Raw genomic sequence first — 15,590 nt, forward strand, 5'->3', positions numbered from 1 at the left:
GACCTTCATTTTCAAAAAGGAGCAATGATATTAAAGGGCGATGGCTTGATTTGTGCATGAATTGGATTTAAGTGAGGAAGAGTTGCACAATGTCATCAGTTCACTCTTTCTTCCAGATTCATTGAAGTCCAGTGGCAAGACAAAATTCAGTATCGTGAATAATAGCCCAGGATGCAACGGTCTTTGTATCTTCTCTGTCTAAACAAGCTCAAAGTTCTCCATAGCACCTGCTTTAGCCTTCTTCATGGTGGCTGGAACAAATCGTTCTCATCCATCCATTCAACCAGGGGAAGTCTTCGCAGGCTTGGGGTAGATATCTCACAAATTCACTGACAGGTTTATGGTCTATCAGTTACCCTTAACCTCGCTTAGCCCATCTCCCAAAATGGTTTACTAAGGTTTGGCTGCTATCAAACTATAGCTTCTTATAGCTAAAGGTAAGAGTTGAATGCCAGGTAGACACTAAAGGTTGATGAAAAGCCCTGAAAAGGGTTCTGCTTATCCTCCTTGAATACCCACATACCATATGATGAATAACTAAATAATTAATAAATAAAATATAGAGAGGGACCAATAAGAAATTGTAATCAGATAAAATAATTTCAGTGTAGATGTGGAATTCCTGTAGGTGATGGCAATTTATATCTTATGGATGTGACTGCCCATGTCTGTAGCTGATATAGAATAATATAGGTTGTAAGAAATGAGTAGACTGCAGAACTGGGGAAGTTCTGACATTTGAAAGAGCATTACTGTGTTTGTTATATTCCCTTCGAAGAGAGCAGGAGCTGGGATGGAGAGGGAAACTGAAGCAGAGAACTCATATTGAGTGAGAAAGGATAACAACCACCAGCATCTGAATTGAGAAGCAAATTTGGATCCAGTGAACCTCAAAGTAAGAGAACTTTCTGAGTGAAAGCAGTATAAAGAGAATGAGGAAGACTTGATTTAATGCTACCTCATGGACCAGTGAGTGTAGAGGAAGGAAGGACAGTATGAGAAAAGATGTAACTGTACAGCACTGAACTGAATTGTTAGGTGGAGTTAAGAACTGAAGCAGATACAGTTTTGGGGGGAAAATTGTGGCCCCTGTTCTCACGGACATTGTAGTGTGATTTTGGATGGGATATGACTTAACAAAAATGGTTGTAAAACAAAATACTATAGAAGTGACTAAGAGAAGCTTTGTTGTTTGCCAGCGAGGGTAACACTGCTCTAAACTCATGAAATAAATGGACTGGGACAGCGTGAATAGCCAACAGAACAGGAATACACCAAATTAAGAGAAAATATTTATCAGGCTTGATGCTTTATTTGCACACTTCTGTAGAATTTGCCTCTTGTTATCCTCTTTGAGCTTTTTTTTGTGTGTGTGATTTCTGGTTATAAGCCAACTTTCAGACACTATTTTCTATCATCTCTGACCCTCCATTCTACATTCTATATATCTGGTGACTGATCTTGGTCTTGAATGAGGATTCACACAATTCTGACTCCTTTTAAGGAGCTACTGAACTGAAATCTCCCTCAATCCCCAATCCTCAAACACCAAACTGGGGAATTAGCATAATGGACCTCACCCAGACAATGGCATCATAACTCTAGTTCCAACTTCAACTTGAATTTAATTTTTTTTTCAATTTTCCCTCCTTTGCCTAAAAAAAAATAATCAAGGGAGAAAAATAAGGTCAAATTGCCATCAGAGAATGAGGATTATTGAATCTAGAGTATGAAATTTTTCTAGACTACCTGAGTTTTGGGTTGAGCTATAACTGAAAGCATGGAGAAAAAAGAGAAAGAATGAAGAAATGGAAGAAAGGGAAGGTAGAGTGACAGAAATCAGAGAAAAACAGAGAGGGGGTGGTGGTATGCAAGACATTTTTTCCTTTTTTTGATGTTTGGTGATTTCTTATCTGGGAGCTATCTAGTTCTCTGATGATGTCTTTGGTTATCTAGAAGCTAGTTAAAGAGTAAACTAGTTTTAAAGATTAAACTTGACCCTGTAATCTTACATGTGTATTTGGGTAGGTAGAAAGGACGGCTCAGTTAGAGGAAGGGAGAATGGGAGGAAGGCTTGGTTTCATAATTATTTTACTCTTATCAGGGTATATGTATGTAAGCATGTATACTTGTGTGTTTTCATTCAATTTGTACCAGGTGGGGTGATGTCACAGGGACCCTGTTGGACAGAGCTATAGCTCCTCCATGGAGAACCCATTTCCCCTGGAAACTGTATACTCAGGTGCAAGTTGGCGAGTCTAAGGGGTCTGAGGTCATTGCTGAACCCCCAGCCAAGATATTCCAGACCCAAGCTGTTGCTTCCTTCCCTGGCCCCTTGGTCATACATGGCTCTCCTGAGGCTAGGCCATGAGCAAGTCAAAAGTGCACGGGAATGGAATGAATTATCTTTGGAGACCAGTAAGCCCCAGTAAGCCAAGCACTGTCTTTCTTTTTAGAAAAGCCGAATATCTTTTCCTTGTTCCTTAAGTCTGTTGGCTGGCTGGGGGAGCCTGGGAGGTAGATTTCTTCATGACCAGACGTGAGAGACTTCTTTAGAAAAGCCGAGATGAGACAAGTCGTCCTGGAGAAGACCACAACACTTCCCCCTCCTGCTTTTCTTAACATCTGCCGGCTGTTGGATTCATCAGGAATCAAATGTCTTTTGCTTCCAAATAAATACACAGAAAATAGGCTTGGGGCCAGGTGGGAAGGGGGGGGTGGTGGTGGAAGGGAGAGGGTGGGAAAAGAAGAAAAAGGGTGGAAAGAACTTTTAAGATATCAGAGTATCACAGACTCTTAACACTTGTAACAGAACTGAGAGGTCAACTTGCCCATTTCCCCTATCTTTATGAGCTAGGCACAGTGGGGCATACACAGTATAAGATGTGATCCCAGTCATCAAGGAGCTCAAAATCTAATTGACAAAGTAAGAAGTACCTTTATAAAATATAACAACACCAAGAAGTTCGATTCACCAAATTTATTAAGCATCTATTGTGTACAAGGCACTAGGGTCACAAAGAAAAAATGAAATAATCCCTACCTTCAAGGAGCTAGAATTCTATTGAGAGAATATAATATCTACACAGATAAGTGAATACAACGTCATTAGAGGAGGGAATACAACACAATAGAAGATATCAAGGAATACTTCATAGATAGAATTTATTACTAATTTTTTCCTGTAATCATCTCCAATTTATTCCACATTTATCTTGTTTGTGCATATTTGTTTGCATGTTATCTCCCCCATTAGATTGTGAGAATGGAGACTTTTATTTTTTGTTTTTGGTCTTTCTTTGTAGCCCCAGAGCTTAGCACTGTGCCTGGCACATAGTAAGGGCTTAATAAATGTTTGTTAACTGACAGAAAAGATGACAACTGGGCTAACCTATGAACAAAAGGTAAAGATTCTGAGGAGGAAGTATATTTTGTGCAAGTTCATTGAGGGAGAATTTATATTGGAGAATAGCTATGTTTGCAAAAAAAAAAAAAGCAGTAAGGCTGAAAAGATTGATTGGAGTCCTAATCTGGGGGCCTTTTTTCACCAAGTAAAGGGACTTATATTTTATCCTTGAGGCAATAGAGAATCATTGAATGTTTCTGAACAGGAGAGTCAGAGAGAGAAGTATGGTTTCAGTAGAGGGTTTATAGAGAAAAGTGGTGACTCAGAAAATTTTAAAGGTAAATTGGAAGCAAGTTAAGGAGAACTTTTGGAATTCTCAAAGACTGGTCTGTATTTGAAATTGTCCCAAGCAGAAGAAGCCACCCAAGATGTTTCAGGTATGCTCAGGACAAGACTGTTGGCGACTCCTGTGCTCTGAAATATAAGTTTCTTTCAAAATTTCATTAAAGTTACTGGCACTTCCTGACCCTTTCCCTTTTGGTCTTCCCTTTTCCTGAATAGATGAAATGGACTAGGTTCAGAGTAATGAAAGAGAAAGAAAACAAAAGAGAGAGGAAATTAAAGGGAGAATGTCAAGATTTCTTGAGTACTCATGTAGCAAGAGTAAAGAATAAATACAGACTGTCTTTAAGAAATCTAAGAGTTTAGTAGGGAAGGCAAAAGTAGTACTCATAACTATCAGAAGGAATGTTTATTGATAATATAATACTAGCTGAAGTGGATTGAAAGGGATATCTGGGAAGATAATGTGAGGATCTGCAGAAGGCTTTTTGGAGTATGTGTCTGAGCTATTAATGGAATGGAGTAAAGTGTTGCAAAGTAAAGATAGTTTGTGCTGTGGATACAAAGGAGATCAAGAAAGTATGTCTTGTCTTCAAGACTGAAGTTGACATTAGTTCATAGAAGAAAATAATTCTAGTTTTAGAATGAGAAGACCTGGGTTTGATTCTGGTACTTTGGTACAAACTAGCTGTATGTTCCTGGGTAAGGCGTTTCACCTTCCCCCTCTGAAAAATGGACTTGTGACTCATATTATCTCATCTCCAAGAGCTGTAGTAAGGAAAGAACTTTTGAAAATATTAAAACTATCAATTAAATGTGAGCTCCCAATGGAGAAAAGAAGCAATGAGACTTTTTGGTACAGGTTTTGGTTTTCCTCATAGACCCTCCACCACTCCCATAGAAGAACCTCTTGCCAATGCTCCTACCTGAAATTTCCAGACATCTCTTTCTGAGTTTTTCTCCAACAGTGAAATAAATGAGCTTCTGGAAAGGATGACTGGTGAATTGACCAGAATAGTTAAGCAAATTGTTGAGTTAATTCCTTTTGGGGCATAGCTTTTCATCCTGCCCTAGTTATGTGATCATAGACTAGGGGTCCTTGTCCTTTGCTTCTACTATAAGTCAGAGGATCATAGGTTTAAAATTGGAAGAGACCTTAGAGGTCATCAAATACAACCCCCTCATTTTACAGATTAGGAAACTGAGACCCAGGGAGATTAAATGAATTTTCAAAGTCACAATAGGCAGTAAATATCTATAAATGCAACCCCCTTTTTTATGTATGCACTATATTGTTTTCTTTTCTTTTTTATTTTAACCAATATTTTATTTTTTAAACATTTATTAATATTTATTTTTTAGAAAAGTTAACATGGTTACATAATTCATGCTCTTACTTTCCCCTTCACCCCTGAGCTCCCTCCCTCCCCCCCTGCCATGGCTGATGCATATTTCCACTGGTTTTAACATGTGTCATTGATCAAGACCTATTTCCAAATTGTTGATAGTTGCATTGGTGTGGTAGTTTTGAATCAAAATCCCCAATCATGTCCTCATCAACCCATGTGTTCAAGCAGTTGTTTTTCTTCTGTTTCCACTCCTATAGTTCTTCCTCTGAATGTGGGTAGCATTCTTTTCCATAAATCCCTCAGAATTGTCCTGGGTTACTGTATTGTTGCTGGTACAGAAGCCCATTACATTCTATTTTACCACAGTATATCAGTCTCTGTGTACAATGTTCTTCTGGTTCTGCTACTTTCACTCTGCATCAATTCCTGGAGGTCTTTCCAGTTCACATGGAATTCCTCCAGTTTATTATTCCTTTGAGCACAGTAGTATTCCATCACCAGCATATACCACAATTTGTTCAGCCATTCCCTAATTGAAGGGCATACTCTCATTTTCCAGTTTTTTGCCACCACAAAAAGCGCAGCTATAAATATTTTCATACAAGTCTGTTTATCTATAATCTCTTTGGGGTACAAATCCAACTCTTCAGCACAGAACAAAAGAAGGGGCTATTCCCTCAAAACCCAAATTGTTCAAAAACAATATGGTAGTCCTCATTTGAATACTATTTTTTTTTTTTGTATTTGTTCATTAAGATTCTTTGGCTATGGTTTGATATTTGAAACTGTGAAGCCTCCTTTCTGCCCACTTCCACTATTTCTCTTGAGCTTCTTGTCCATTTGTTCTTTCAAATAAATTTGACTATTATTCTTCTAGCTCTATAAGTAATCCTTTGGTAACATGATTGGTATAGCATTAATAAGTGAGTTATTATTGTTGTTTTTATGATGTTGGCTTGCCTAATCATAAACAATTAATACTTTTCTAATAATTTATAATCTACATTTACAAAATGAGTATATTGTAGTTGTCTTTAGATGGACCTCTGTATGTCTTAGCGTATTTCAAAGTATTTTGTACTTTAATTGTTTAAGATAAATTTCCTCTTTCTATGAAAAAAAAGCAGAAAGATTATGAAATTGCAGTAACTAGTCAGGGTGAGAGATATGTGCTCAGATATCAAGGCAGATGAATGCAAAAATTCCAATGATTTGCCATTCAAAATCTATGAGTTTCTGATTTCTGTTTGACTTTAGAGGTTGGGAAAGTGGGTAGGGGCAGGGAAAAACCAACATCTTATAATGCTATTTTTTTTTTAGTTATCAAAAAATGTTTTAATAAGCTCATGGTACCCAGGTTAAGAATCCCTCATCTAAATCAACCTCAAAATATGCTATTTGAGGTTTTTTGAGGGCACATTTGACAACATCTACATCCCCTCCTCCATTTGACCCTTTCTGAAAATGAATAAAAATGTCCTCTTCTGTACTTTCTTCATCATCTTGAATATTTTTAAATCCCGTAAGAACAGTCCTCTTAGAAATTCCTGAAAATACCTGTAGCTTCTTGATATGTTTTTCCATATGCGGGGAAACAACAACCTGATAGCAGCTGGTATTTGTATGAAGAGGATATTTCTTGTGCTTGAGAATATTATCAGCAACTCCATTTTGAAGAAATGTAATAACCGCTGTTTGGGTATTTATATTATACTCCACGTGTTCTACTTCTCCACCCCCATTCTGGGATTTACTGAAACTCAGTGCTAATTTGTCTCTCATTTAATCTTCAGGTAATTCATTAGGTATTCCAGCAACATTAATCTTTTTTTTAGAAATCTTTGAATGAACCTGAAAAATCAAACCTGTTTTTAGTGGGACAGGTTTGGCCATCAATTTCATCTCCTCTTTGTCAAATGTCACACGATGTTTTCCTCTTTTTATCACATTCTGGGCAATGTATTCATCTTCAAAGGTGATAAGAGCTTGCCCTCTCTTCAGTTCATATTCAAGTTGTGTAGTTACTTGAAATGAACAGGAGATATTTAAATACTGATCGTCATCCTCAAGGCTCTCCACTGATGTGAACTTCATTTTCTCTGTAGGAATATTCCTTTTAAACAGGTAAGATGAAGGTTGTTCCAACTCCCTTTCAGCTTTTTTAATTTCAATCTTTAGTTCAGTATTTGCTTTTGCCCTTTCATCAATGCTCTTTTCTATATCACTTTCTGGGTCTTCTATTAATTGTTTCAATTTCTCTTCAATTTGCTTGTTGTTTTTATCTTCAAGATACATCTCAAGAAGCAGTTGTAAGTCTTCTTTTTGAGCCTTTGCCATTTTTTCCTCTCATCTTGGAGGCCCTCTACATGTTTTACATGGAGCTTTTCATGATCCTTCTCCCACCAACAAGTGCTAATCTTGTAATGCTATTTTTTTTTAAACCCTTGTACTTCGGTGTATTGTCTCATAGGTGGAAGATTGGTAAGGGTGGGCAATGGGGGTCAAGTGACTTGCCCAGGGTCACACAGCTGGGAAGTGGCTGAATTGTAATGCTATTTTTAAAAAAAAACCTTTCCTTCAGTCTTTTGAATCAATACTAAGCGTCAGTTCCAAGACAGAACAGCAGGAGGCTGGGTAACTGGGATTAAGTGACTTGCCTAGGGTCATAGAGCTAGGAAGTTTCCAAGATCAAATTTGAACCCACAACCTTCCATATCCAGGCCTGAGCCACATATGAATGCTATTCTTTTGGAAAAGATGAAAAAATGTTACAATAATAGAATCTGATTGATTGGACATGGCTGAATGTCTGAACCAAAAGGACAACCATTAACTTGGAGGAAATTTTTCAGACAGATATTTCTAGTGAAGACAAGTTGGAAAGCATTCATTGGAGGGTAACCAGATGCTGAAGGCTCATAAGATTACCCCCTACAACAATCAGTTGAAGGAAATAGGTATATTCAGACTGAAACAAAGGGGACAATGTACATGTTAGCTGTCTCTAAATATTGAAGTTAATCTCATGAAAGCAGGATTAGACATATTCTACTTAACTCCCAGAAGGATAAGACTAGCCATGGGGGGGTAGAATTTGAAAAGAGAAGTCAGAGTTTATGCAAAGAAAAACTTCCTAACAATTAGAGTTATCCTAAAGTGGAGGAATCAGCTGCTTAGTAACAAATATAGTATATTTCAACCTCACTGGTGGTCTTGAAGAAAGCTGTGGTTGACTGCTCACCATTTATATTATAGTGTCAAGCTTATTTTTGTTCAGTTATGGATGGGACTAAATGGACCCTGAAGCCTTTTCCATTTCTGTGATTCTGTGATTCTGATAAATGTATTTGTTAAGTTGTAAAACAAAGTACTCATCGAGATTGGGCGGGGGTGGGGTGAGGCGGAGATTTCTTAGAGGAGATGATCTATGAATTAGTCTTTTTTTTTATTTTAATTTTGAATATTTTCCCATAGTTACATGTTTCATATTCTTTCCCTTTCTCTCAAGCCCCCCCCTAATCCCCCTTAGCCGATGCACAATTCCACTGGGTTTTACATGTATCATTGATCAAGACCTAATTTTGAATTAGTCTTTAAAGAATGCTAAGAATGAAGAATCAAAGAAAGAAAAAGGATGGTCCAGATTTAGGGAATGGAGTAAAGAAAAACATGGAGATAGGGCTCAGAGTTGGGGCAGGGTAAGAGGATCATAAAGTAATCTATTTTCTCTAGAGTATAATGCATTTAGGAAAATTAGGTGAGATAAATTCACAAATGTACCATGATACCTTTACTATCTTGTGCAAGGCCTTGAATGTCAAGTATAAGAATCTGAACTTTACTGGGGGAACGATAGGAAGTCACAGAAGTTTTTTGAGCAGAGGAGGAAAATGATCATTGGGGTAGTTGTATAAAGGATGGGGATAAGAATGAAGGCAGGATGGCCTTTAAAGAGACCATTGTAGTAGCCTAGGTGGATGATAATGAAGACTTCTACTAGAGTGAAGGCAATGGAAAAAGTGGAAGTTATACGTCATGAATTCATAAAATCAGTAAAATGTCATGGAATTCTCCCAAGATGCCCAAGAGCCATAGAACAGGATAGAAATTGGGTGGTAGAGCTAACTCAGCATATAGACACTCAGGAATGACAGAAGGTTGAAAATTTAAAAAAACATAGTAACTGATGAGTAGAACCATAAAATATGACTAAGGTTGTAAGAGAACCGAGATATAGGACAGCATCTCAACCACTGAAGAACTGGGATGTGGGGATGAGAATAAGGAAGACTGACATTATAGCCCCATAGACTTAGAGCTAGAAGATATCTGATATAACTTCATTTTATAGATGAGGAAATAGGTTAATTGATTTGCTGATGGGCACTTGGTGCTGACTTGTGAGATCCATTGTCCCAGGACTCCTTTTTAGCTCTCCATTGCTTTCAGAGCCCTCTTGTTTGTGTTTCATTTAGAAGAGGACAAAGGATATCACAGGATGATGTCTGGACTCTTGAGTGAATTGATTTAAATGAGGCAGAAATGCAGGGTTACCAGTCTAACTCTCTCTTCCAGAGTAATCAAAATCCAGTGACAAGACAAAAGTCAAGACAACTGGTAAGGGTCCAGAATGCAATGGAAGATCTGTCTCTAAGTGCCCACAGTGCCTGCTTCAATCAACCTTCATGGCTGTTCAAACACATTGTTCTCTTGTGCTCATTCTGCTGGGGGAAGTTTTCACATGTTTGGGGTAGTCATCATCCTCTAGTGAGAGAAGTAGACATCCTCTAAGATTAAGGGATCTGAGGTAGAGAAGCCAGGCAAATCAGACAATCCAAGGCCAAAAATACTCAATACCCTCTTATACTAGCTCCACAAATGGTTTCAGAATCTGGTGGACGTTAAAGTGGTGCAGAGGTTAGAATGTTGGACCTGGAGTTGGGAAGATCTGATTTCAAATCCACCCTCTAATAGTTACTAGTTTGTGACCCTGGGCAAGTCATTTACTCTCCATGTGCCTCAGTTTCCTCATCTATAAAATGGGGATTAATAATAGTATCCACCCCCCAGGGTTGTTGTAAGAACCAAATGAGATAATAATTGTAAAACACATAGCACATAGCTCCTGATCCATAGTAAGCACGGCATGAATGTTAGCTATTTATTATTATTATCATTATTATTATTAAAGTGGGCATATCCATCAGGGTGTGAAATAGGGGAACTAGGCAAGCCAGAAAACCCCATGCTTATAAACACACTCAACACCCAGTTATACTCTATGGAACAATCAGGGAAGCATTCCGAGGTGTAATTCTGTTTCATTCTTTCCACCTCTAACTAGAAATTAAGATGAAATCAGCCACTTGGCTTTGGAAAATTCATTTGCCTTAGTTATTATTCCTTCATGGAAGAAAATTGACAACAACAATCCTCAGCTCCCAGAAAGCATCCTCAGTCCAGCCTTTACCTCCCGCTGTGTCGCAGAGGTGGTACAAATAAAACATCATACAATAACTTGCTCATCGCCTCCTTGACTTTGCTTAAACCATTTTCCCCAATTGGAATGTCCTTTTCCCTCTTCTTTGCCAAGCCACATCCCCTACCTCCCGCCAAGCTTTGCTCAAAAGTCATTTTCTCCGTGGAATCTTCCCAGAATATCATACTACTCTTCTCCCCCTTCCTCCTTCTTGCTCCCCTCCAGGACTGGTCATTTGAATCCTTTCTGGGTTCTCTGGGCACCTACTGGAGTAGCTCTCTAGACACCTGCTGTTAGACCTGTCTGCAGGCATCATTCCTGGCCATCTTGTCTGCACATGTCCCTCCTTTCTTGCCCACACTGGAGAATATTTTGAAGGCAAGGACAATGTGTATTTTCTCAATCAGTCTTCATAGCATTTAACAGATAGCTTGGCATCAAATGAGTGCTCCATTATCCTGGTTTGAAGGATGGGCTGATTGACTGACCAAATGAATAAAAGCACTCACTGTGTGAAAAGCACTGGGCATACAAATAGAAGAGTTAGACAAGATCTTCTCTCAGAGGACTTATATTCTAATAGGGAAGACAACATATATGGAACATTTTAGTTTCAAGTCCCACAGAAAAGTCCTGTGATCCTTCTTTAATGTCACTTCCATTGACACAATTATTTGAGTGTCTGATATAGAACTGATTAGGAGGGAAGAGAAGGTGCTTAGTCCACCAAGCATTTATTAAGTGACTTTAAGGAATAAAGAATTGTTGTAAGTTAAAGATAATATTCTTTAACCACCAAGGAACCTATGTTCTGCTGGGGACACAGTTACTTAGAAGTTAATTTAAGAAGAGAACACTAATAAGAGGGGTGAGACTTATCAATTGTTTATATGGGTACATGGTTTGGAGCTTTGGTTTCAAAAGATTGCTCTGTTGCAAAAATGAATAATATGGAAATAGGTATCTAGTGTTAACATTTGTATAACCCAGTGGGATTGCTTGTCAGCTCTGGGAGGGGTGAGGGAAGAGGGGAGGGAGAGAAAATGAATCATGTATCCATGGGAAAGTATTTTTAAAAAAATTAACAGGGGTCAGAAGGGAGAGAACTTTGGAGAAGTCAAGGAAAACAACTGAGTTACTAAGTCTTGAGTCTTGACATTTTACACACTCAGGGAATTTTCAGGTTTGTTATTTGCCTGTTATTTCTATATTCCCAAATAGGTCATATGCTCCTTTAGACCAAAGACCACCTCTTGTATTTCTTTTTTATCTCTCAAAACATTCAGAATAGCTCTGGTTTTGGAGTAGGTTTGTTATAGGAGAGAGAATACCCAACAAGAAAGAGGACTGAGTCCTAGTTTTGACTTCCAGTTACTTCTAAGCCAGGTCAAAGTTTTGACCCTCAGAATCAGAGGCCCTGAGTTTGAGACTTGATTCTGCCATCTATTATCAGCTGGGAAAGTCACTTAAACTCTCTCTTAGTCTCAGTATCCTTGTGTATCAAACGGAGACAATATTTGTGCCCTCTTCCTTCCCCAAAGAATATTTGAATCAGAACGTAGAGAGTATTATTTACATTAGTTTTAATTCTATTGAATTTTCCTGAAGCTTCGTTTGCAAATGGACTCTAATGATCAAACTTAAAAAAAAATGATTTATGTGTTTGTTTTTTACATTAAATTTCCCTGGTAACATCCTCTCTTCCCTCTCTTCTTCCTCTCTATATACTAAAGAAGGGATCATTTTCCACACACAAACACACACACACACACACACACACACACACACACACACACACACAACTATGTCTTGCTAGATAAAAGAACAGAGCTTATTTGTAGCTCCAACACCACCATCCTTTCCTTCACTGAGGAAGGCCAGAGAGAAGAAAATAATATAAACAGTGACTTGGCCCCAGGCTCCCAAATTCCTTTAGGGAGTTGCTTTTCTTTAGTAACTCTGACCTTTATAGAGTATGTCTTTATGATGCAGCCCCCCCCTTACCAGTTGAGAAGGACACAACTGAATAAGTTCCCCAGTAATCTGTGAAAGAATTTAGTTTAAAAAAAAAAAAAGAAATAAAGGATTATTCTGGCATCATAGTAGCAATAGAGCCTTTACCTTCATCCTCTGTTCCCTGAATGTCTCTCAGCAACACTATCACCATCATTGCCCCTGCCATTTGTATGTGCCAGAGAATCTGTTGGCAACAGGGGTTTGTTAGGTGTCAGGGGAGAGAAGGGGTGGCCCACAGAGGCAGGGCTGAACTATCTATGGCTCAGCTTCATCTCTGAAATGCCCTTCTCTGGCTCCAGCCCAGATGGAGGGCCCTGACCTTCTAAGCAGGCACAAAGCCCCCTCCTGTTTGAGTTGGCTTCCTCCCTTCTCCATGAGTTCAGTTCCCTCTCCTGTCCTCTACTCTCTCTGGTGTGTGGGCTCATTTCCCTCTACTAAGTCTGAGAGCTATTGTTTTTTTTTCCAGTTTTCTGTAGTCATCCAGAAAACCCAGGGTAACGGACCCTTTGTATTATTATTTACTTTTTTGATTACATATATATCGTTCCCCTCCTCTATGCTAAAGACATGGATTTGCTGTTGGAGTAACCGCCTGGGAAAAACATTCCACTCCTCTGGGTGGAAACACCCTATTGCCCTGAACATAAGGCAAAGGATGAGTGTTCAGATTTGGAGAAAGAAATAGGAACAAGGGAGTGAGAGCAGACAGGCTGTTCAAATATTTGACGTAAGAGGAGATGGTAGAATAACCCAGAGGGTCAGTTCTAAAGAGAAGGCTGGCCAAGGAAAGACTATACTGTTTGTGCTCCAAAGTAGGAGTAATGGTTAAAGTGAAGGATGCCCTGGAGGTTTGGCGTGGGAAGGGTTGATCTACATCTTGCCTTCTATCCAACTTCTCCACTACAACTGATTTTGAGAAGGGAGGGTAATGGAAGATTGGGATGGGGTGGAGATGGGGGTAGAAAGAAGCACATCTTGTTGTTCGGTCATTCCAGTCATGTCTGACTCTTCGTGACTCCTTTTTGGAATTTTCTTGAAAAAAAATACTGGAATGGTTTGCCATTTCCTTCTCCAGCTCATTTTACAGATGAGGAGACTGAGGCAAAGAGTGTTAAGTGATTTAACTAAGATCACACAGCTAGTAAATGTCTGAAGCTGGATTTGAAACTAGCTCTTCCTGATTCTAGACCCACTAATTTATCTTCTGTGCTATCTAGCTGCCCAGGAAAGAAGTACAATAAAATAGGAACTGAGTTTCTCTTTATTCTTCTTACACTACTGAGCTCTGTTTTCTTTCTGTCTTTTGATGTTTCTTGTAGGAAAGGAAAAAGGGGGATAGATTCTCTGCTTCTCTCCTTCAAACTCAAATGCCTAGATACGTTTAATGTTGAAGAAGTATTGTGTCTGCTGGTCTTCCTCTCCTGTCCAGGATGGAGTAAAGAGAACAGAGGAAAACAGAGAGGGCAAAATGATGGCCCTGGGAACAAGCAAAGAAAAGAAGAGAGATTTAGAAGTGAATAGACCATAGAAGTCACTGAATCTGACTATCTCATTTTACAGAAGAAATCAGAAACTTTTGATGAGTTATACAGCTAATAAGTATTTGAAGTGGGATCTCCTGACTCCAAATCCAGTGCTCTTCCCATAATACCACATTACCTCATTAGGAAACTGGGTGATTTCTCTCTTGGGGATTTTTCAAGAAAAGAGAAGCTCTTGGTTTTAAAGCACTGTTCTCCCTGACGGCAAGGAGGTATGGATGGAGACTTTATAATATAATTTTTTAAAAATCTGACATGACTTTTACTAAAAACTCAAAATCACTTTCAGGACATGGTTTCATTTTTCCTCATGAATTCATGTGAGATCTGGTAGTAGTAACCTTATTTTTCTGCTAGAGATGTTTGGCATTCATGAGACATTAAGGGGAAACATCAAATACCAAAAGGTGTTTTCTTTTGATGATTTATATTCCTCCTTGCATATGACACAGAGACTACCTAGGAGGAGGGACTGTTATCGTGTATATGATATGATTTCTACCTATCTCTGACCTGGATTTTTTTTTCCTGGAAGTGTTGTGAGGAGGATTACTTAGTTATTATTTAGGAGACCTAACAGGTAGTTTTGGGGGAGATATGGGAATCTAATGGAAAAGAAGCTCCAATTCTTTGTAGATTCCCAAGTGAAACTACTAAAGAGTCATTGAACTGCTGACTTTTGGGAAACTAGTTATTCAGCTGAAAAAGATGTTAATCATTCCAAGTGTTGCTAATTAGGAGAGCATTTTTCTCATTCTTCCATAGGAACTTAGTCCAATGGAACTCTAGCTTTGACTAGAGAGAGAAGTGTATTTTTCCCCTCTCTTTGAGTAAGCTATTTAGAATTTAGCTCCAAGTTCCTTCCACCAGACTTCCTTTCATTTTGTTCTTCACTTCCACACATTTTGGTGTGCCGATCATTAAGGATCCCTCAAAGAATCTGGCCAAAATGGAGTTCATTGTCTTGTCCCCTAAAACTTCCTTAGTTTAGTCTTCTCTGTTAGCACTTATAGTTACAGAATTTCAGAGTTAAAGGGACTTCAGGGGCCATCTAGGACCAAGAAAGGTAGAGTTGCTATTGTTTAGGTATACCTGTTTCCCTGGTTCTAGAGGTTTAGGGTAGGGAAATCTGAATCCATAGATGACTAATTCAAAACCCTGACCATGAATGAAGTGCTCCAGTCCTTGAACAGAAGTGATAACTGAAATCTGTGCTATCATGCTGGGTAGTCAGTGTAAAAGTCCTGCAGGAATTCCCTCCAAGATATCATTTTCACAAAGTCCAGCCAAATAGTCAATTGGATTAGTGAGGGCCAATAGTTTCCTCTGAAAGCTACTGGTTATGCCTGATGACTCAAATTAAGCTCTCTTCTTCCCTCTCCTTTCTTCCCCTCCTCTCTCCCTCTCCTCTCTTTCTTCCCTTCCTTTTTCTCTTTTTGATGTTATCTGTATTGAAGATAACAATTATCCTGGCCCATGGATGTGGTATTGGTTATGGATGCTTTGGGAAGAATTTG

The 15,590-nt window shown here is 38.7% G+C and overlaps 1 pseudogene; it reads right to left on the minus strand.

Moving 5' to 3' along the window:
- Nucleotides 1–6,381: 6,381 nt before the first annotated feature.
- Nucleotides 6,382–15,590, minus strand: part of LOC123241929 — a 51,982-nt pseudogene continuing 42,773 nt past the window's right edge.

Source organism: Gracilinanus agilis, chromosome 3 (genome assembly GCF_016433145.1).
Source record: "Gracilinanus agilis isolate LMUSP501 chromosome 3, AgileGrace, whole genome shotgun sequence".
In the NCBI taxonomy this organism is placed as follows: Eukaryota; Metazoa; Chordata; class Mammalia; order Didelphimorphia; family Didelphidae; genus Gracilinanus; species Gracilinanus agilis.